The sequence below is a fragment of the Octopus bimaculoides genome, chromosome 26 (assembly GCF_046866305.1).
Source record: "Octopus bimaculoides isolate indiv1 chromosome 26, ASM4686630v1, whole genome shotgun sequence".
Lineage (NCBI taxonomy): Eukaryota > Metazoa > Mollusca > Cephalopoda > Octopoda > Octopodidae > Octopus > Octopus bimaculoides.
This window is the reverse complement of record NC_142953.1, coordinates 15,930,308-15,953,837: the sequence shown is the minus strand read 5'-3', so window position 1 is coordinate 15,953,837 and position 23,530 is coordinate 15,930,308. Positions and strand designations below refer to the sequence as shown.

The 23,530-nt window shown below is 38.6% G+C and overlaps 1 protein-coding gene across 8 annotated transcripts in view; it reads right to left on the bottom strand.

The window, feature by feature from the left end:
* LOC106883689 (endothelin-converting enzyme homolog) overlaps positions 1 to 23,530 on the bottom strand; it is a 243,548-nt gene that overhangs the window by 141,435 nt on the left and 78,583 nt on the right. For 2 of the 8 annotated variants that reach the window (XM_089342470.1, XM_089342475.1), the window contains exon 1: positions 7,453 to 7,613. The exons of 4 other annotated variants lie outside the window; for them this stretch is intronic. The gene's annotated coding sequence lies outside the window, so the exon portion shown is untranslated. Of the gene's footprint in view, positions 1 to 6,449; positions 6,948 to 7,452; positions 7,614 to 23,530 lie in introns of those variants that run through there. 2 more of the 8 variants (XM_089342466.1, XM_089342472.1) reach the window with 2 other exon arrangements.

Sequence of the window (23,530 nt, the reverse complement as noted above, 5' to 3'; positions counted from 1 at the left end):
GTATATATATAAACATATATATACACACACAAACACTGTATAAAAAACCTGCACACTATATATATTATACACACACTACATGTACACTTACAAAATATATATATAAACATATACTACATATACACATGTGTGCACTACATATGCACCGTGTGTGTACACACGCACACACACACACACACACACACACATATACACGCACACACACACACAAGTTGTAACTAGTGAGAGAAAGTGTATAAAAGTACTTCACACTATGGTAGCCTGTAATAATTTTCAGCTGAATCAGTTGCTACAGAGATTCCCATGAGGGAAATCCATAGCAACACCTCCAACTGATTTAGTTGAAACAAACTATATTTATACATGTGTGTGTGTGTGTGTGTCTGTACATGTGTATGTATACACATATATGTGTGCATGTATGTATGTATGTTCATACATATATAATGTATTTTGCATTAGCTGCATACTCATATAAAGATGTAGATATCCAAGCAAATGCAGAAGTTCCTTACACAACAAGAGGTGCAGATTGACATCAGAAAAGATGCAATGAGCTGCAGAACAGTATGCATAATAAAGTAAATATATTGGTGCACACTGGAAATGTACTGGAGTGTATGACTGCTCATCTTGCTGCATAATTGAGTTGTGAACACCAGGACACATGCATTTGCATATCTAGCAGTTAAAGTTGCATCATGATGGCTGTGTGCAGTGATGCACTGGGGTACAGTGAGAAAGGTTGCAAGAAAATTCACAATGCAATGTTGCAGAGGGGTGAATATTGTTATGATGTAAATAGTTGTGATGTCTGATTATAAACAGTTGAATGCATTTTGAAGTGCACACAGTTGGCACCATGAAGAGATGCAAGTTGTCCGAGGGAAATGTGCATGCTCATGTCCTTCTGAATAAGAAGAGCAGGAGAGTGCAGAGACCTGTGCACATTGAAGCATGCACAACAGGTGCTCAGTGGAGTGCGAGAAAACACTCTTGTCTGTAGATCTTTGTGCATAGCAGTATGTAAAACACATGCAGTTAATTAGTTGCATTATGCTGTATGGTGCACCATCAGGTGCATATTAAGTCCACAACATAGCTGCACACTAAAGTGCAAGAATCAATGATTGTAGAAGCAGCTGCAATTGTGAAATGCAGTAAACTGTGCATACTTAAGCAGGTGCACATGTGGGTGCAGATTAAAGGTGCACAGAAAGTGCAGAAGCCAAATTCATGCTTGGCCATGATGATTCTGTGGATTGGCCTAACATTATATTGATGATGATGATGGCAAGAAGAAGAGCAAAAGGAAGAGGAGGGGTAGGAGGCAGGGTGTTTGATATTGTTTCACCCCATGTCAGCTCTGACCCAGCAGACCTTTGATCAGACATTCCAGATGTGCCATCCCAGATGAGATGTTTTTTTTCTTCATTTCTATTTTACTGATATCCTAGATCAACATTATCCTACCTGTCCTTCCCTTATGAGTGTGATTTAAAAGAAATTTAGCTGCTGTTTCTAGCTGGTCTAGCAACCATATAGAAACTAGAAGCTCCCTATTTGGTGATGTGAATGATGATCGTGAGGAGAGAGAGGAATATAATGGTGGCAGTTATTATAATGAATGTAAGGATGAGGGGTAGTCTGAGAATGTAATGGTGGAGGAGGAGCTTGGAAGAGGGAGGTGGAGGAGCTTGGAAGAGGCAGAGGAGGGAGTGACAATGACAATGATGATGATTCTTTTTTTTTTTTCTTTTTTTCTAAAGTATGTATGGAAGGAAGGAAGTGTTTCAATATCAATAATGCTGGCCTGGACACACAGACAGAATAAACAGCAACAATAATCTAGAAAATGCCCAGAAAAAGGAACAACAATATAAACCGACAACATTATCCACCACCACCATAATCTAACACCATCATCATCATCATCATCATCATCATCATCACATGCATGTAACAATATGTCACAAGCTTCTTATGCGGTCATTTGACGTGCTCACAAGAAATAGCAGTTGAATTGCTCTCAAATTACATCCTTTCTCCACCTCTTCCTCCTTCTACAAAAAGGACACATGACACAATGGAGTCCTGGATATTCACACAGCCTGATAAAAAAAAAAAATTGGAAGAAACAAAAAAAAAAAACACAATCGACAGGCAGGACAGTCATGTATGGAACGACTGTAATGATAAGTCTTGCCCAATCACGGCTGACCTGTGGCTAAACAACACCATTAACAACAATTGTCCTGGTGGTCAACATCCACCACCACTGTTGACCACTTTCACAGTGCAACCAGGTCCAATTGTGGTCTTCCAGCCTGGTAGGAAATAGCAACCAAATCTCCCTCAATTTACATCCTACTGTCTACAAAAACCAAAAAAAAAAAAAAAAATGGGGGATGGATGGGTGGGGTGACACATGTAGTCCTAGATACAGCCACATGCGAAGAAGGACAGAAGTGGGGAGGAGGGAGGGACAAAGGTCAATAATGGAATATCGTTAATCATATATCTGGTCAGTTGGTCAGAGTACACCTGATGTGTGTGTGTAGAGGGGAGGGGCATCTACAACACCATATTGTTGTCAATATCACTTCTTGGAAAGACATGACAGCCACTAATTTCACAATATCATCTCCTTACTCCATAAATATGAAAATATATAACTACTGTATAATAATAATAATAATAATAATAATAATAAGCAGAAGAAGAAGAAGGGGAGTTCAAATTTTGGCATAAGGCCAGCTGTTTTGAGGGGAGGGGTAAGTTAATTACATTAATGCCAGTACTCAGCTGGTACCTATTTTATCGACCCAATAGGATGGAAGGTAAAGCTGACCTTGGCAGAATTTGAAATCAGAAAGTAAAAATCTGGAAGAAATACCAGCCCTGATCAGCAGTCAAAAAACAAAAAAAAAAAAAAAGCATTCCATCCGTGACCATCCAGTATTTCTAACAAGTATATAATATAGATGACATTATCCCATGTTTCCTTTTATTAAAGCAACAGATGTTGATTTGAGGAGAGGGCGCAGAGTCGGATGCTATATATTGCAGGGCGAATGGCCACAACAGAGAGCCTTCTTCACAGCTGTCATTACTGGTGGTGTTGTTCTTGTTGTTGTTGTTGTCTAGCTCCTTCCGTGAAGGTTCTAACTGAACAGACCTATGATCAAACAGCCATTCCAGTAAATGGCCATCTCGTCGTTTTCGCATGTCTTAGCAACAGAATACAACCTGGGACAATAAGAAGACAGTCGAAGGTGAAAGAGAGGTGGGGGAGACCTGGCTGTCATTTGCATCTTTGCTGAGAGACTGAGTAGTAGTAGTAGTAGTAGTAGAGCTGCTTTGTTTGCTCTGTGGTGGTGGGCAAGGGCAGAAAGAGACAAAAGTGACAGATTTGACGGGATACAGATTATAAGAAAGGGGAGGATGTAGAGTAATTAACCTCGTCGACCATTAAAGATATATTGATAGATTAAAATAGATATTAAAATCGATACATAGTATTAATTGAATTGTGAATTAAGAGTGATTTCAGAGAGAGAAAGTTGGAGACGGAAAGAGAGAGAGAGAGAGAGAGAGAGAGAGAAGGGAGGGTGAGAGAGAGAGAGGAAATTGAAAGTGTGTCATGCTTGGAATGAAAGGCGTGTTATAGATCGAACCCGCGGCAGGGGTTTAAGCGGTGACTGACACACACACTGTCTCTACCTTTCAGCACCCTCTCTATCTCTCTTTTTCTCGTGGTTGCTAAGCTACTGCAGCGAAACGCGATATGTAAATAGAGGAATCAGCTTATATGCATACACGCATAGAAGCATGCACACACGCTTGGACACACACACACACACACACGTGTACTTCTCTGGATTTATGTTTCTATAAATGATATATATATATATATGTGTGTGTGTGTATATATATATATATATATACATATATATATATATATATATATACATATATATATATATATATATATATATATATATATATATATATATATATATATATATATATATATATATATATATATATATATACTGTTGGGTGTGATGTACAGAAATTGAATTTTGAGAAAAAAAGTAGTCAGAGTTTTTGGAAAAAAAAAATCTTTTTTATTTCTTCGTTATTATTAGCGCTTTTGTTCCTTTCGAACTTGTCAAATAAAATTTTATTTGACAAGTTCGAGAAAGGAACGGAAGCGCTAATAATAAATAATGAAGAAATAAAAAGAATTTTTTTCCAAAATTCTGACGACTTTTCTCTCTTCTCTCTCTTTATATATATATATATATATATATATATATATATATATATAATTGCAGCGTGGAAGGTGTTTATAAGCCAATCACACTGAAAGGACACACATACACAGAAACCAAGAGGTACAGTTTACATTACACACAATAGGTAAGACACAAAACAAACTCAAGAACACATTAACAGACACACACAATGCATATATAGACAATCATGCACTCTTCTTTATACATAGGCATACACACACACACACAGGTAAATATATGCAAGGAGACGTTCTGTGAAATACAGAGAAAGATTTTCATACACACAATGGACATGCTCTATCAAATACAAGGATACGCTTTGTCAACTACATACACACAAAGACACAAATAGACACACATAACCTACACACAGAAGCATATACATGCACACACACAAAAGCTGACAGATATACACACGCACACAGAACCAATAGGTGAGGTTTCACTTCTTTGTTAATGTGAAACATGGTTATGAGGAGCAAATTAGTGAAATTAAATAAAACATGAAATACATAAATGTGAGAAAATATTGTTTAAGGAAGTTAAATTGTAGAAAACAGGCATTTTGTGAGAATTATTGAAATGCAAGGAACAATGGTAGAATAACACAGCATTTTGAGTGTGTGAGTGTGTGTATTCAATAAGTATGTAATATGAATAAATATAACATATACATATATACACACACAAACATATATGTGTCTACATGGTACATTTTTCATTCATACATACACCCTTCACACGCACTGTGGTTATATATTCCATTGAAACAGTTCTCACAACCCACACAATTTCCAATATCTACAAACACTACAACCCATACACACGTTATATATACACACAACACCCCATACACAATATTATATACACTACAGCCCATACACACACTATTTACAAAGTCTCTACACGATACATCAATAATAAACACACTGTAATATAATAGCATAAACAATTATTCTACACACTATTTTATACACAACACCAAATCGTTTAGCCGTTTCAAAAACTGTTTCTCAAAGAGACAGGCGACAGTTTGGTGTGTTGTGGTGCAAGTTGTATGTAGTGGTACGGGTTGTAGTATACAGTAGTGTGTGTTATAATAATGTGGAGATGGTAGTGTACTGCGGTGTGTAACGGAGGTTGTGATGTATATAAATGTGTAGTGTAATATAGCTGTGGTGGTGGTATATAGCGGTGCGTTGTAGTGTATAATGGTATGTTACAGCGGTAGTATATGCTGTTGCGATGTTGTATGTAGTAGTCTGTGTTCTGGTAATGTGACGGTGGTAGTATAGAGTGGTACATTGCAGTGTGGTTGTGTTTTAGTGGTAGTATATGATGATGTGTTATGTTGGTCATGATATTGTGTAGTGGTGCTTTAGGAAAATGTGTTGGTGGTAGTGTAGAGTGGTGTGTTGTGGTGGTGTATGTATGTGCTATGGTAATGTGGTGTGTTGTGGTGGTGTATGTATGTGCTATGGTAATGTGGTATGTGTGGTAGTGGTACACTGAAGTGTACTGTGATGTTGTTGTGCTAGTATGTAGTGGTAGGGGTGGTATGTGTACGTTATAGTGGCATTGTGTTGTGACACGGTGTTACAGTGTTGTATGTAGTAGTAGTAGTTTGTGTTATAGTAGTATGGTGGTAGTTGTGCACAATAGTATGTTGTGGTAGTAGTGTGTGTTGTTTGTGTGTGTGTGTGTGCACGTACGTTACGGTGTGTTATGGTGGTACCATGTTTATGTTACGATGCTAATGTAATGTGTGTGATCGAGATCGGTGCTGCTCTGGCGAGTTAGTAATACATCTCTATGAATATAAAAGTGTAACTGAGGCATTCATCCTGTTCTCACAATAAAAACACAGCACTAATCTCTCTTCTTCCCCCCCCCTCTCTCTATCTTTCACTGATACAACCACGAAACAAAACAAAAATGATGGGAATTGTGTTAATAATAATAATAAACCAAGGTGATGTTTACGGTTAAATGTGTCTAGCCTTCTTTCTATCACCACCAGAGATGATGAAAACGACACCAGCATCATCATTAACATCATCATCTCTTGTGGCGTGACGGAGAGAAGTGATGTGATATATATATATATATATATATATATAAGCATGAAATAAAAGACATTTTACTTGCCTTCAATTAATGTAACAACTGCTTCCCCCGGTGACAAAATAAACTTCTTTCTCCCTTTCACTCTCTCTCGCTTTATACATATATGTATAAATATATATATATATACATATATGTATAAATATATATATATATATATATATATATATATATATATATATATATATATATATATATATATAATGTATATGTGATTTCTTTTTCTTCTCTTTCTTTCTTTCTTTCGTTCAGTCCTCTTCTTTTACCACAGAAACACTTGTTTGTAGCGCCATGTTCACTGTGGTTTAATCACGCACCTACACACACACACAGATACTCACACATACGTATGTGTTGTATATATATATATATATATACATATATATATAAACACATACGTTTACATATGCGTATTCACACTCGAACCTAGTACGCTGTAAGATGATAGCGACAGCTTACACAAATAGACATACACATATACACACATATTGTTACGCAATATGACAACTGTGAGCGCACATACACACACACATGCACGCACCTATCACAATGTTAGACGAAGTAACAGACATATACATATATACATACATAGACAGATACACACGAGCTGTTACGCTAAACGGCAACTACACACACACACGCGCACGCGCGTCAGCGCGCACGAATGAGCAAACGAGGAAGATTGTTCGGTCGTTAGACCGGCTAGAAATAACAGCAAAATCTTTTTCAACTCACAGTTAATAGTATTTGAAAAAGAGCACAATCTAGTGTTGATGCGCCTGGAAAAAATAAAGACAAAGCGAAACAACAATAGCAATGTGAAAACGATAGCGGCATATAAACTAATGTATATATTTATATATGTTTGTATGTATGTATGTATGTATGTATGTATGTATGAAGCACACACTGCCACATTACTGCATAAATACGCATAAATGTATTCACACAAAACGACGTAGGTATACACAATTCTACACTAATGTATTACGCTGTCAAGATGTGCACACTTAATAAAAATACCTACCAAGATGAAATACAACACACACAGACATACATCTACAGTGACTGGCCTGCAAAGCCAAATCAAGGCCGTTATTAATTATATGTTGAAATATTACAGTATTATCACGGACCATAAAACTCATTGAATGAGGACGGCTGTTTTCATTGCTGTATTTATTAAGCAACTCACAGGCCACTATGACACAGACGCACACACACACACACACACACACACACACACACACATTACTATCATCATTCTCAATGTCTGTTTTCCATGTTGGCACAGGTTGGACGGTTTGACAGGATCCAGCGAGCCACAGAGCCACAGGGCAGCAATGAGCTTCAATGTTTGCCTTGGCTTCTATGGATCGGTGCCCTTCCTAATGCCAAATACTTTACAATGGGTATTCGGTGCATCTTGTGCATGCGTGCGTTCATATCTGTGTGTGTGTGCGTGTGTGTGTGTGTGCGTGTGTGTGTGTGTGGAGTGTGTTGCAAGTTACTTGGAGATCAGTGAGTTCTCCAATTAACTTGAAAGACAAGAAAAGTAAAAGTAAAAGACCTCTCGACTAACTGAGGAGAATATTTGAGAGTGGGGAGATGACACTATACAAGAAATTGAGAGGCTAAAGTATGAGAGAAGGACAAGCCTAGCTGTCTTACTATAGAGTACCTACATGGTTACCCTGCATTATACAAGGATGGGTGGAAGCGGCTGGAAAGAAGAAAGGTGGTAGGGATAGGGTGTACCAAAAGGTGACAAACCACTCTCTTTTCCCCCATTGATCCACTGTCTTCATCCTTTCTTAATATATATCATCTTTTGAAAAGGAAAATGTTGACAAGGACTTTGAAATAGTTTCTTTGCCTTCACCTGACTGTCAGCCTTTTCCATGTAAAAGTTAATAAATATGTGCTCTACTAATGTACTGAGTGATTCAATAACCGTTCAGTTTATTGTTAAAGTGTTTTTATGTATAACTTGACATAAAACAATCATTAATACATTATGTATTCGTTAGAGTAGTGTCCTCATCTGGATTGTTTCTATCACTATGTTTTGGCTGTGTATGCTCCAGCCTTCTTCAGGTGTCTTGTGATTCACCAGTGCCTTTATCCACATGCTATGCCCGTAGGATGTGTCAGAGTGAAATTTTTAAGGCTTCGAAACCTCAACTGATGCCTTTCTGTATTTCTGAAATGAGGAATTTTTATATTTTGCATTAATATGTCATGTCTCACCTTGACTGTTGCTTTCACTACATTTTGGCTTTTGAGTGTGATCTTTGCCAGGGCCGCTGATTGGCTCCCATGCCAGTGATACATAAAAAGCACCATTCGAGCGTGGCTGTTGCCAGTGCTGCCGGACTGGCTCCTGTGCAGGTGGCACACAAAAAGCACCATTTGAGCGTGGCCAATGCCAGTACTGTCTGACTGGCCCTTGTGCCAGTGGCATGTAAAAGCACCCACTACATCTCAGAGTGGTTGGCGTTAGGAAGGGCATCCAGCTGTCGAAACCTTGCCAAATCAGATTGGAGCCTGGTACAGCCTCTTGGCTCGCCAGCCCTCAGTCAAACCGTCCAGCCCATGCCAGTATGGAAAGCAGACGTTAAACGATGATGATGATGATGATATAATTTATTTATTTTGGACGAGTCAGTCTCTTGCAAGACTATGGTATCGAGTACTCTCAAATGTGGATGGGACCTGTGAAAGAAGGAGATCCAAGAAGACCTGAGACTAAGCAGTGAAGAATGACCTCCGTTGAGACATACAGAGGAAATGACACAGAACCAAGATGACTAATGATTTCCTGTGCTCCTGATAACACATCCATCCAAACAAAAATGAGATCCTGAAGGCATATCGCTTGTCTGTGCCCCTGTACATAATCTGTCCCTGATTGATGTATCTCTTCCCCACTAATCCTCTTCCTAACACTCACCCCTCCATCACTCTTTTGATTATGGCACTGTTCATTCAGCTGTCGTAATTATGAGAGTAGAACTGCACATATTTCATCCTCCTATCATTCACCCTCCTTGAATCCACTTGTCTCCCACATTCTCAGTATCATCTTTTACCAATTTATTTTTCCCTGAATACCAGGTGACATGTGCTGAAGAAGGTAAGACAGTAAGTCAAACTAGTCCACGTGTATCTGAATGCTAAGAAATATATAGCATTATGCTGTATAGGTATGTTAAAGTTTTTTTTTAACCTGTTCACCCGAATACTGTTGTTTCTGTCGTTATTTTCGGTGTTTTTATTGGTGGTTGAAGTGAGAGTTTTAACTCTTATTTCTAGCAGACAGGCATATTCGTTTGCCCTTATGATTGATATAAATTTTAATCCTTAGCTATATAATGCTTTTTTTAGGCCTGCAACCACCCAATTTATTGCTGTTATTATCAAGTATTTATATTACCCTCCAGAATATTTGCTCCTTATATAAATATATCATCATCATCATCATTTAACGTCCGCTTTCCATGCTAGCATGGGTTGGACGATTTGACTGGGGACTGGCGAAGCGGATGGCTACACCAGACTCCGATCTGATCTGGCAGAGTTTCTACAGCTGGATGCCCTTCCTAATGCCAACCACTCCAAGAGTGTTGTGGGTGCTTTTTACATGCCACTAGCATGGGGCCAGTCCGGTGGTACTGGCAACGGCCACGCTCAAATGGTGTTTTTTATGTGCCACCTGCACAGGAGTCAGCCAATGTTTTGTTCACATGCCACCGGCACATGTGCCAGTAAGGCAAAGCTGGAAATGATCGCGCTCAAATGGTGCTTTTTACGTGCCACCGGCACGGGAGCGGGACCGCTGCTCTGGCAGTGATCTCGCTCAGATGGTGGTGTTAGCGCTCCACTAGCACGGGTGCTAGTCATCAAATTATTTGGTTCAGTTTCAATCTGATCTCACTTGCCCCAACAGGTCTTCCAATGAGGGAAGTTTGGCATAGGTGCCAGTCATCAAATTTGGTTCAATTTCGATTTCACTTGCCTCAACAGGTCTTCGCAAGCAGGGTTTTGTGTCCAAAGAAAGAAAGGAACGCATAAGTGGGCTGGCCACACCCCTGGTAAAGGCCACAGGTTATGGTCTCACTTGGCTTGCCGGGTTTTCTCACGCACAGCATATTTCCAAAGGTCTCGGTCACTAGTCATTGCCTTGGTGAGGCCTATATATATATATATATATATATTAATAATAATAATATGACAACAAAAGAATGAATGAGGCCTTGATATTATGTAAAATAGAGGGATTTATCTATAAATATCATATGTGACAATTAGTTGGTTGTCATAATAAAACTCAGAGTTTCGGATGCCGGGGCTGAAGTCTGCTCCGGCATCTCATCAGTTATTAAGACAAACGCTAATGTTTGTCTTGATAACTGATGAGATGTCAGAGCAGACTTCATCTCCGGTATCCGAAACTCTGAGTCTTATTATGGCAACCAACTAATTGTCACATATTATATATATATATATATATATATATATATATAGAGAGAGAGAGAGAGAGAGAGAGAGAGAGAGAGGGGGGTGAGAGAGTAGGAGAGAGAGAGAGAGAGAGAGAGAGAGGGGGGTGAGAGAGTAGGAGAGAGAGAGAGAGAGAGAGAGAGGGGTGAGAGAGTAGGAGAGAGAGAGAGAAAGAGAAAGAGAGAGAGAATGTAAATAAATAACAAGAATGTACATGTGTCAATACATTATGGCCGTTTCAAGTGCCTCCATTTAATTGCTCAATGAAAACATTTCATCAATTTGAAAGAAACCACTCTCTTCAGATGCAGATGATCATATAGATTTCAAACATAAAAGATAAACCATTTCTAACAAATTTAAATCAATAATATAAACCAAAATGTATCGACACCTACACATCCTTGTTACTTATTTACATTCTGTTCATCTAGCTTAGACTGAACCGAATTGGCAAGGTGCCTCAATTTAAGTACTTAATTCAACTGAATCTTAATATTATATATATATACACATACACACAAATACACACACACTCTGACCTGGATAGCCATGTTGGAGTCCCCTGGTATCATCATCATCATTTAATATTTATGTTCCATGCTGGCATAGATTAAATGGTTTGACAGGATCCAATTAGTTCAAAGATTGCATCTTGTTCCACTGTCTGCCTTGGCTTGGCTTCTACAGACGGATGCCCTTCCAAATGCCAACCACTTAGTAGAGTATACTGGGTGTTTTTCCTAGCGCCAGCACTAGAGAAATCTCCATATAACGTAGAAGACTGAAATCCCCTTCAACTGAACGGAGGTACAGTTGAGAGGAAGAAGATGAGGAGTTAAATAATTGACAGAAGGGGGCCAGAACAGAATAGGTTTCTTGCTGCAGAATAGCTACATGACTACTCACATCATAACAGAGAGGCTGGAAGCCACCAAGGTGCAGCTGGAAAGAGATAAAACAGTACCGATCAGGATTCAGGGTGGAGACCCTCAATGTATCGAAATATTACAGAAGCATCAAATATAACAATCACTCAATACTACAGGTTGTTTTCATTGATATATGTATTGAACAAGTCACCGTTACATACTTGCGCAGGATAATACCTACCTATAGAACTATTTTGCCTTTTCTGAAAAAAGTGGTGGTCAGACAACACACATAATACACACACATGTATGTATGTGTGTGTGTGCAAGAGACAGGCAGACAGACAGACAGAAAATGTGTGTGTGTGTGTCTGTCGTCATCATCATCATCTTTCATTTAATGTCCGCTTTTCACGCTGGCATGAGTTGGACGGTTTGACTGAAAACTGGCAAGCCGGGAGACTGCACCAGGCTCCAGTCTGATTTGGCATGGTTTCTACAGCTGGATGCCCTTCCTAACACCAACCACCCCGAGAGTGTAGTAGGTGCTTTTTACATGCCACCAGCATAGGTGCCAGTCAGATGGCACTGGCATCAGCCACGACTATGATTTCACTCAGTTCAACAAGTCTTCACAAGCACGGAATATCACCCAACAATTGAAAGGTGCTTTTAAATGGGCCAGTTATACGACACTGACATCAGCCACAACTATGATCTCACTTGGCTTGCCGGGTTTTCTCAAGCACAGCATATCTCCAAATGTCTTGGTCACTTGTCATTGCCTCCGTGATACTCAAAGTTCAAAGGTCATGCTTCATCACCTCATCCCATGTCTTCCTAGGTCTACCTCTTCCACAGGTTCCCTCCACTGTTAGAGTGTGACACTTCTTCACACTGCTATCCTCATCCATATGCATCACATGATCATACCAGCACAGTTGCCTCTCTTGCACACTACATTTGATGCTTCTTATGTCCAACTTTTCTCTCAGGGCACTTCCACTCTGTTGTGTATGCACACTGACATTACATATCCAGCAGAGCATTCTAGCTTCATTTCTTTCAAGCCTATGCATGTCCTCAGCAGTCACAGCCCATGTTTCACTGCCATGTAGCATGGCTGTTCACACACAAGCATCATACAATCTGCCTTTCACTCTGAGCGAGAAGCCCTCTGTTATCAGCAGAGGTAAGAGCTCTCTGAACTTTGCCCAGCCTAATCTTATTCTTGAAGCTACACTCCCAAAGCATCCACCTCGGCTGTGTTCAAAAGGCTTTCCCACAGTTTCTATCTACCAGATTCACTCACAATGCACTGGTCAGCCCAGTGTTATAAGAGAAGACAAGGTGCCACACAGTGGGACCGAACCTGAAACCACATGGTTGCAAACTAAGATTCTTAACCACACAGCAATGCATGTGCCTATATAGCACATTTATCAGAAAAAAATTTAAAACAATAATCAGGGCTAAGGAGATTTCTGGTGCCTGAAACACTGGGTAAAAAGCTATCAAACCTGTCACAGGCAGGTTTCATAGTCACAGGGAGTATGTGGCTATGCTTGAAATCAAGTTGGCCATCCACTGTGTGTGTGAGTGCTTGTGCAATTTAACCCTTCAACTATCTTTAACACTCTACTATCATTATCCTTTCTGTACTTCCAATCCTCACTTCCTCTCACCTAGGACACATATTGACATTTATCATTTTCTTGCCCTCACCAATCTCTGTTACTATCCATCCATCTCTCTCTCTTTCTCTCACCTCTACCAGTCTCTCATTCTAATTCTTCCAATTTTTTTCCCCATGATGCTTTTGCTCTCTTCACCCACTCATCCTGGTTGTTCTTCTGTCACCACTGACTCTTCCATTTACCCTCTCACTCATGTCAACTTGCATGAACAGACAAGATATACAGTATTGAGGACTTTTTTACTGCTACAGAGTACAAGACAAGCTCACTGGTGTTAATGTCATCCTAGAATGCACCCACTGCACTCTGCAAACTGATCTGTGAATGAATGGAGAACAACTAGGGTTGAAAGAAACCTTTCATCTTGTTGGGGGTATGACAAACCTCTCCAGTGCTGGTGCCATGATAAAATGCACCCAGTGCATTCTGTAAATTAGTTGGTGTTAGGAAGGGTGTCCAGCCATAGAACCCATGCAAAATACCAAACGCATGAGTAACAAGTGGTCCTCTGACACCTCTAGAAGTGCAGCAACTCTGAATAAGAAATGATTTGAACTAAGACAACCAGTCCAACACATGCCAGCCTGGAAAGCAGCTGTAAAATGAGGATGACATTTAAAGAAACACACACACAAACACACATCTATATCTATATCCCTATACCGTGTGATCATCCACTGAATCTCATAGCAGAGGCAGTTGGGAGCTTATATGAATACTATCCCGGGCCATAGCACAAGTTTATATCATAATTTGTTGTACACTTAATGCATCTGCTTTGATATGTATATGTGGTGGGGTGCATAGCTTAACGGTTAAGGTGTTGCACAGGTAATGTCAATTTAATGGAGGGAGTGAGCTTATGTCATCACAAGCATTTGATCATTATAAACAAACATTTGATCATTATAAACAACTCATCTGTGTGGTTGTTCGGCAAGGAATTCCAGAACCTTCATACATCATTTAACAATGGGAGAGTCCGTGATTTTATACATATATATATATACACGTCCAAACACATTGTAAACAACAGATTAGAATGGTTCCTAAGTAACAACTTATGCAACATCAGTAATTTTTATTCTCATAATACACACACACACACACACACACACACACACACTTGTGTGTGCATGTCTAGACATACACATGGTGGTGGCTATCAACTCATTACAACCATATTTTGCGCTTTGTTATTCTTTTTAAGATAAAGTGCGTCCCTGTCACGGGCTCTCACAATGACAAAGACAAGCAACCAGCAGTAAGGAAAGACCAAGATCCTACTCCTTGAACATCAACAGTACTTCATCAGAGGACATAGCCCACCAGTGAAGAGAGCAACTGGAGGGTCACTAATTCAGCCGATGCTCTGCTTTCCATGTGTATTCGAGAGTAAGGAAACAAAAGTGGCTGTATTTCATCATTGCAGATCTGTGTGATACTCCAATGGCTGTAATAAAGGTCTGCTGTCCCTTTGTGGTCCCAGAATGTCCAGATCTTGACTTGTGCTACAACAAAGTAGCACCACAAAAAAGTTTTAAAGTGATACACGTTTGAGCAATGCATGTCACTTTCTAAATTGTTAGAAAACTGTTGAAGTCGCAACAAGCAAAAGAAAAGAGAAAAATATCCAAATATAGATAGAGACTGCAAACATTAACAGGTCTGAAGTCCAAGTGTCCTTCAACCTGTGCATTTAAATATACGTGCAAATGCATACATACTATATGCACATTGCTGATGTGCATGTATGTATGTATATATATATATATATATATTATATAGATAGATAGATAGATGTTTTCGATCTAGTTTGGATTCTTTGCCATCAAATTTGAATTCTTTGCAATCAAATTTGACTTCTTTGCAATCAAATTTGAATTCTTTACAATCAAATTTGATGGCAAAGAATCCACACTAGATCGAAAACATCTATATCATCATTATCATCATCATCCTCATCATTTAACGTCTGCTTTCAATGCTAGTATGGGTTGGACGATTTGACTGGGGACTGGTGAACCAGATGGCTACACCAGGCTCCAATCTGATTTGGCAGAGTTTCTACAGCTGGATGCCCTTCCTAACGCCAACCACTCTGAGAGTGTAGTGTGTGTGTGTGTGTGTGTGTACACCTGTATTCATGCTTAAAAATTAAAATGACAATGGAATTAGAAATAATGTTATGAGCTTCAATAGCCTACAGCTGTTTCTGCTAAAAGATATAATGCACTCGTTCTTGAATGCTAGTATATCACCATATAGCTTCATCAGAACTTCAAAAATGAAATGCAATTGCATGAAAATTGCACTTCATTTTTTAAACTCCAATGAAGTTATAAGTTGCTGCACAAACATTCAACTACGAATGCATTGCATCTTATAGAAGAAATAGCTGTAAGCTAATGAAGTCCATGACAATTCCTAATCCTCTTGTGAATTTCTTATTACTGCTCTACATTCAAATGACAGTTTGTTCTGAAACATATGTATCTTGAGTCTAATACCAGGCTATTAGTATCACTGTGCCTAAGTGAAATAATGATGATAATAATAATAATATATATATATATATATATATATATATATGTGTGTGTGTGTGTGTGTGTGTGTGTAAAGTTTCACTTTGAATTTTTGTGTAAACTGGCGTTGCAAGCAGAGTTGGTACAGAAGCAACTGTAATGGAGCATTAAAGATATGTTGAAGAATTTTATTGTCGTATTTTATTTAGATTATATATATACATATATATATATATATATATATATATATATATATATATAATCAGGTCATTAAGAATGAAATGTCTGATTTTCTTATGCACCAAGTTTGACAGTAGTTAACGCTAATGTAAAACAATTCTTTGTTTTACATCACTGAAGAGTTAAATTATCACTTTTTGAATTGCAATTTACAGTGTCTGATTACATTGTGAGTTTCCTCTTGTAAATCAAATTTTGTGAATCCATGAATAGATAAAAAATTCATGTTGTTTATGAATATGAGTTTTGTTGTGGAACCAATGCATCTTAGATAGCTCGAAACATCAATGAGATGTTTGGTGAAGATGTGATGAATGAGCGCACTGTATGTTGATGGTTTGAGAAGTTCCGGTTTGGTGACTTTACTCTTGAAAATCAGCCCCATGGTAGACTGAGACGAAGATGGATAATGATGAGCTGGAAACTGTAGTGGAAGCGAATACATCTCAAACTGCATGTGAATTAGCAGTAAAGTTTGATGTTTCAATTCCAACTGTATTGGATCAAATTGGCATGGTAAAGAAGCTGGACAAGTGGGTACCACATGAACTGAATGAGCATCAAATGACACGTCATCTTGAAACTTGCTGCTCTTTGCTGTCACAACATAAAAGCGAACCATTTTTGCATCATATTGTTATGTGTGATGAAAATTGGATTCTTTTCAACAACAGCAAGCATTCTGCATGGTGGTTGGATAGAAATAAAGTGCCAAAACCCAATCTAAAAAAGAATTTTCACTGAAAAAGCTAATGGTGTTTGTTTGGTGGTCCAGCACTGGTGTCATCCACAACAGCTTCATGAAACCTGGTAATTCAATTGCAACAGATGTATACATCAACTAATTGGATGAAATGATGAGTGAATTTGCAATTAAACAACCGAGATTGGTCAACAGAGACAGGCCAATTCTCTTGCAAGACAATGCTCGACCACATGTTGCACAAAGAATGCTGCTCAAGTTACAGGAACTGATCTTGGAAGTACTCTGTCATCCACCATATTCACCAGACCTTGCACCAACTGACTATCATGTTTTCCAGGCATTTGACAACTTTTTGCAAGGAAAAACAGTTCAAACCTGAAGAGGATGCAAAAACAGCCTATCGTGATTTCATCACCTCTTGCCCTCCAGAATTCTTTGCTGCTGATATAAATAAGCAACTGATAAAATGGCAAAACTGCATTGATAATTTAGGTGCATACTTTGATTCACTGCATTGCTTTTTGCTGAGATAAAGTAAAATAAACTTTCAGTACAAAATCGGACATCTCATTCTTAATATATAACAGCATCAGCAGCAAGCAGTGATTAGGAATAAACAAATTTTAAGTGAGTTAAAATACATTTCTGACATATTTCAACTTCTAAAACCAATAGGGGGAAGCACTGAGCAAATACAGTGTTTTTACACCTTTTACCATAAGAGAAAATTTTTTTTCTCCATGGTAACTGCAGTGAATTTGCCTTTAGAAGTTAAAAAAATGTCACAAACATATTTTCTATATATTTATAAATAAAATAAGAACAGTATTAAACAAGTGGAGAAGAGATATGTAGTGCATGTGTGTTTATTTGGTAAGAAAAAAAAATGACCATCCTGAAATATAACAATATCCAGGGTGTGATGGGTAAATTGTCCCCATTTTATATTTTTAATTTTGCGCATCTGCATTGTTTGGCCAGCATCTGTTGAAAAATAAAAGCACCATGACACAATTCACTCAGCCAGAAATTTACTGCCTGGCATTCACACTGAAAGCTCCAGTATGAACATCTCAGAGAGTTTTGGTGTCAATCTGAGGAATTGTACCAAGGTGTTTTAGAAGACACCTGCATGTCAAAACAGATTTTGCATGGTGAGATGGAGCGAGGAAAATGTCCACAGTGCAAACCACACAAGTGGTTTTAAAGACAGTCCTGAAGACACACATATAAAACAGATCAATATCAATACCTGGGAAGATTTTGCATCAGATGGGGAGTTGCAAAGGAAACTGATTGTTATTGGTGTTAAAGAAGTTGAGAATAGCAGGGTTGTGTACACTGAGTTGAAAGATGGAGCACATGAACCCTCTTTCTGTGAAGGGTATGAAAGAGTCTCTTTCATGTGACCAGTGTGGTCATGTTTACTTCTGAAAGGCAGGTTTATCCAGCCACAAGCACAGTCATAGAACTGCCCTCATCTAACATGATCTCTCAAGCACCTCGGGCAGCAGAGTGACTGGATCAGCCAGTGGACTCACTCAGCATTGTAAGTCCCATTGTAAGTCCTCAGATGGTCATGCTGGAAAGGTGGTCAGCTGACTTCTGGTTAGCATGGAATGACTTGTAAGTCCCTTGCTGGCTTAAGGAGCCATATGAGAGGTCATCAATGATGGGAAAACCAAACGTCAGATGTTTCTTAAAGTGAAATGGGTTTAGAAAGTAGTTTGGTCTCAAGTTAACATCCACCAAGCATATATATACATATGCATTTATTTATGTGTGTGAGTGTATAGGTGTGTGTATGTATATATATGTATATATATATATATATATATATATATATATAATGATGAAAAGATATCTCTTTATGGTGTCCTTATATATAATACCGTCTACTGAAAGACCTGTGGTGATTTGTGTTGACCTAATCAGCTGGAAGTGCTCAGTAAGGTACACCTTTCATCTGTCACTCACACTCCAAACCATGCACATCTGCAACAAGACTGAATAGTCATCTAAGAGGTCATGGATGGAGAGTCAGAAATGCTGTTGACAATGAGGAAGCACAAGGACAGAGCAATCATCTGTGAAGATGGGGCAATCGCCATGTGTGTGTGCGTGTGTATGTGTGTGTGTGGGTGTGGGTACATGCATGCATGTGTGCATGCGTATGGACATAAGATAAATTAAGAATGGTAATAAACGAGGGAAGAACAAATATATAGTATGTGTTTACTTGGCAAAAAAAAAGAAGATAAAAACCATCCCGAAATATAATATCTGTTTCAAAGCAGTTTCACATTAGCAATCTTGCAACACCAATACATAGATGTATATATCTCTTTTTACTTGTTTCAGTCAGGCTATTGCAGTACCTTGTCCTACATCTTGATGGCAAATTTGGAGTCCTTGGCACTATGCAATGGCGTCCAGTTCTTTTATTTGTGTAACTTTCGATGCCAAAGTTTGGGACAATTCCTTCGAGGATCTTCCAGATGTATATTATGGCATATCTTTCTCATCTATGCTCTAAGGAATAGAGTCTTAATCTCTTGAGTCTTTCCCAATAGCTTATATACTGCATAGAGGCTATCTTCTTCGTGTAGCTTCGTTGGATTGCCTCAAGTTCTGAGATTAATTTGACACTGGTTGGTGACCATAGCTGAGAGCAATAGTCAAAGTGGCTTAGAACAAGTGTCTTCCAGAGCACCATCATGGTTTCCTGATCTCTTGTTCTAAAAGTCTTAAGAATCCATCCGGTCAGTCGCCTGCATTTCATTGACAATTTAGCAACATGAACATGAAAGGATGCATTATTACTCATGTAAATGCCCAGGTCTCACACTGTCTCTGCTTCTGGGATTGCAGTCCCTCCAGGTCCAGTGTATTTAATGGGTACTGCATTTAGTTTTGCATGCTGATAGCACAAGGCTTGAAACTTTTCAGCATTAAACTGCATGTTATTCTTTTCAGCCCACTTGTATATTTCATCCAGCTCACATTTCAGGTGCATAGTGTCTTCAGGGTTCTGTATTACTTGTGAGACTTTTGTGTCATCTGCATAACTTGTGACCGTGGCTCTCTGTGTGGCTGAGGGCATGTCTGAGAGGGCCATTATGAACAGTAGTGGTCCCAAAACAGTGCCTTGCGGAACACCACTCAATATTTGCGTGTGATTGGAACTGGCCCCATTGGCTACTACCACCTGACTTCTATCCTTCAGAAAGTCATGAAGCCATTCTCTCAATTTTCCATCTATGCTGAGATCACGCAGTTTGTGACGTATCATTCCATGATCGACTTTATCAAAGGCCTTTGCAAAGTCGAGATATATCACTTCCACAATTGAGTGGTTAAGTAGCTGTTTTAGCACCCAGTCATAGTGTTGTAAGAGCTGAGTCAGGCAGCTTCTTCCTGGTCGGAAACCATGTTGGGTGTCAGGCAGCAAGTCATTTTCTTCAAGGAAGGCAATTAGTTTTCTTCTGACTATTCGTTCCATGACCTTGCTGATGTGTGAGGTCAGAGAGATAGGTCTGTAGTTCTTGGCCTCTGCTCTGCTACCTCCTTTATGAATAGGGCATATTTTACTCTCCTTCAGTTTTCTTGGGAGTTTGCCAGATGCAAGGAAGCTCTGAAAGAGGGACTGCAGCGGTCTTGCTAGGACTCGTTTACATACCTTTAGAAGGATTGCTGGGAATCCATTCAGGGTCAGTAGCTGAGTTTGGGTTCAGTTCATCTATAGCCCTTATTACATTGTCTTCCTTTATATCGATGTAATCGATCATCATTGCCTCTGTTTTTATATCTGCAGTGGTAAAAAAGTCAGTTGGATTGCTGACTTGAAAGTGCCCCAGGGGTGGAGTGAAAACACTTTTGAATTGCTCATTTAGTATTTCACTTATCCTCCTTGGGTTTCCTGTTAGTGCACCATCTTTTTCAAGGAGTGGCCCTATCCTGCAGTGCACTGAAGCTGTTTCTTTGGCAAACTTGTAGAAAGCTCTGGGGTTTGATTTTATATTGTCTATAGCCCAGGCTTCTTTGTCTGCTCTTTCTTTTTCTTGGGAGAGTTGCAGATTTTTTTCAATCTCCAGCAGTTGTATTTTCAGGCGGGACTTTTCACTGCTTTCAATTTGTTTGTTTAGGCGATTTGAAACTTTTGTTTGTTCTTGTGTACAGTGGCCTTTCTCTCCGGGACACATTTGTAGCATATGGCTTGCATTACAGGCATGAATTGTTTAAGTTTCATGTCGATGTCCGGTGAGGAGAGACATTTAGGCTAGTTTTGTTTGAGGATCTCTTTCTCAATTTGTTTCCAGTTTGCCTTATGGAAGTTCAAATTGGAAATACATATATATACCTACATATATATATACATATATATACATACATATATATATATACATATATATACATACATATATTTATACATATATATATACATATATATACATGCATATATATATATATATATATATATATATATATATATATATATATATATATATATATATACATGCATGCATATATATATATACATACATATATATATATATACATATATATATACATATATATACATGCATATATATATATACATACATACATATATATATATATATATATATATATATATATATATATATATATACTGGGTCCACCATAAGTAACTATGTATTTTCTTTTGCTTGTAATTTTGTTGATACTTATTCAAATTTTTTTCTATTTCATTTGAAATCTTATATTTATATTTCAGATATACTGTAAAAATAAGAGCATCACAACAAACCACAGCACATACCCAAGGCAAACATAGCTTTGGCAAAACCCCGTGGAAATTGGTGGTGTTGACACATTTCAAAGTAGTACGGATGATACTAGTAAGACGTAAGTTATTTCCCTTGTATTTTTATTTACTTTTTTTACGTCTTTTATACTGGAAGATTACCATATATATATATATATATATATAGAGAGAGAGAGAGAGAGATAGAGAAAGATAAAGCGAGAGAGAAAGAGATATATATATATAGAGAGATAGGGAGATATAAATATATATATATAGAGAGAGAGAGGAAGAAAGATAGATATATATATAGAGAAAAAGACAGAGAGAGTTGCCAACACCGCCTGACTGACCTTCGTAGGATTTTCGAGCGAGATCGTTGCCAGTGCCCCTGGACTGGCTCTTGTGTGGGTGGCACATAAAATACACCATCTTGATTGTAGCCGTTGCCAGTACCGCCTGACTGGCCTTCGTGCCACTGACACGTAAAAGCACCCACTACACTCTCTGAGTGGTTGGCGTTAGGAAGGGCATCCAGCCGTAGAAACTCTGCCAAATCAGATTGGAGCCTGGTGTAGCCATCTGGTTCACCAGTCCTCAGTCAAATCGTCCAACCCATGCTAGCATGGAAAGCGGACGTTTAACGACGATGATGATGATGATGATGATATATATATATATACATACATATATATATATAGATATATATATACATGCATATATATATGTACATGCATATATATATACACATATATACATATATACATATATATATATATATACATATATATATACACGTGTATATATATATATATATACATATACACATATACATATATACATATATATATATACATATATATATACACGTGTATATATATATATATATATATATATATATATACACATATACACATATACATATATACATATATCTATATATACATATATATATACATACAAATGCCACCAGTGCTGTAGCCGCTGCTGAGGGCTGCAATGGCCATGGTGAATGCAGCCAACGCAGCACCACACCAAACGACAGAGACAGGAGAACAGACAAGAAGACGGTGAACACAAACACAAACAGGCTTCAAGCCCAAGCACGTCATACAAAGAAAAAGAAACAGATTATCTGTAAATTCTACCTAAATGGTACCTGCTGGCACGGGGAAAAGGGACGAAGCTGCAAATTTGCCCATCCCAAACACCACCAGCTAAACAAGGTAGATAACCACTTAAAACAAAATAAGCAGGAGCACAGAAAAGGGAGACCGGAAAGCTTAAATCTACATACACATAATTCACCGAATACCAACAGGACTCAGAAAGAGAGAAGTCCGTATATTCCGTCTGCTCCCAACAAAAGGCTGTGTGCAGAGGCTGTGTGAACTGCAGCAGCTGAACAGCAAGCTTTTTTAAGCATGGCCCAGAAAATGGTGCATCAGTTAACGTGGATGCAGAGGGTACAGAGTCAATGCCACATGAACCATTGTCCAAGACCACCACAGATGATGGATCAGGGATGGCCACCGCTAACACCAGGAACCCCTGCACAGATATCACACCCATATTCCTACTGAATATCCAGGGCCTATTACGAACAGGCGGCAAAGACAAGTTTCTATACCTTAAATACCTAGTTACATGCAATCAAGCAATATGCATGGCACTTACCGAAACGCATCTAACACCTAATATAGCAGATGCGGAGATAAACATACCAGAGTATGCTGTACTCTGAACAGACAGAAGGGATAGAAGTCATGGGGGAGTTGC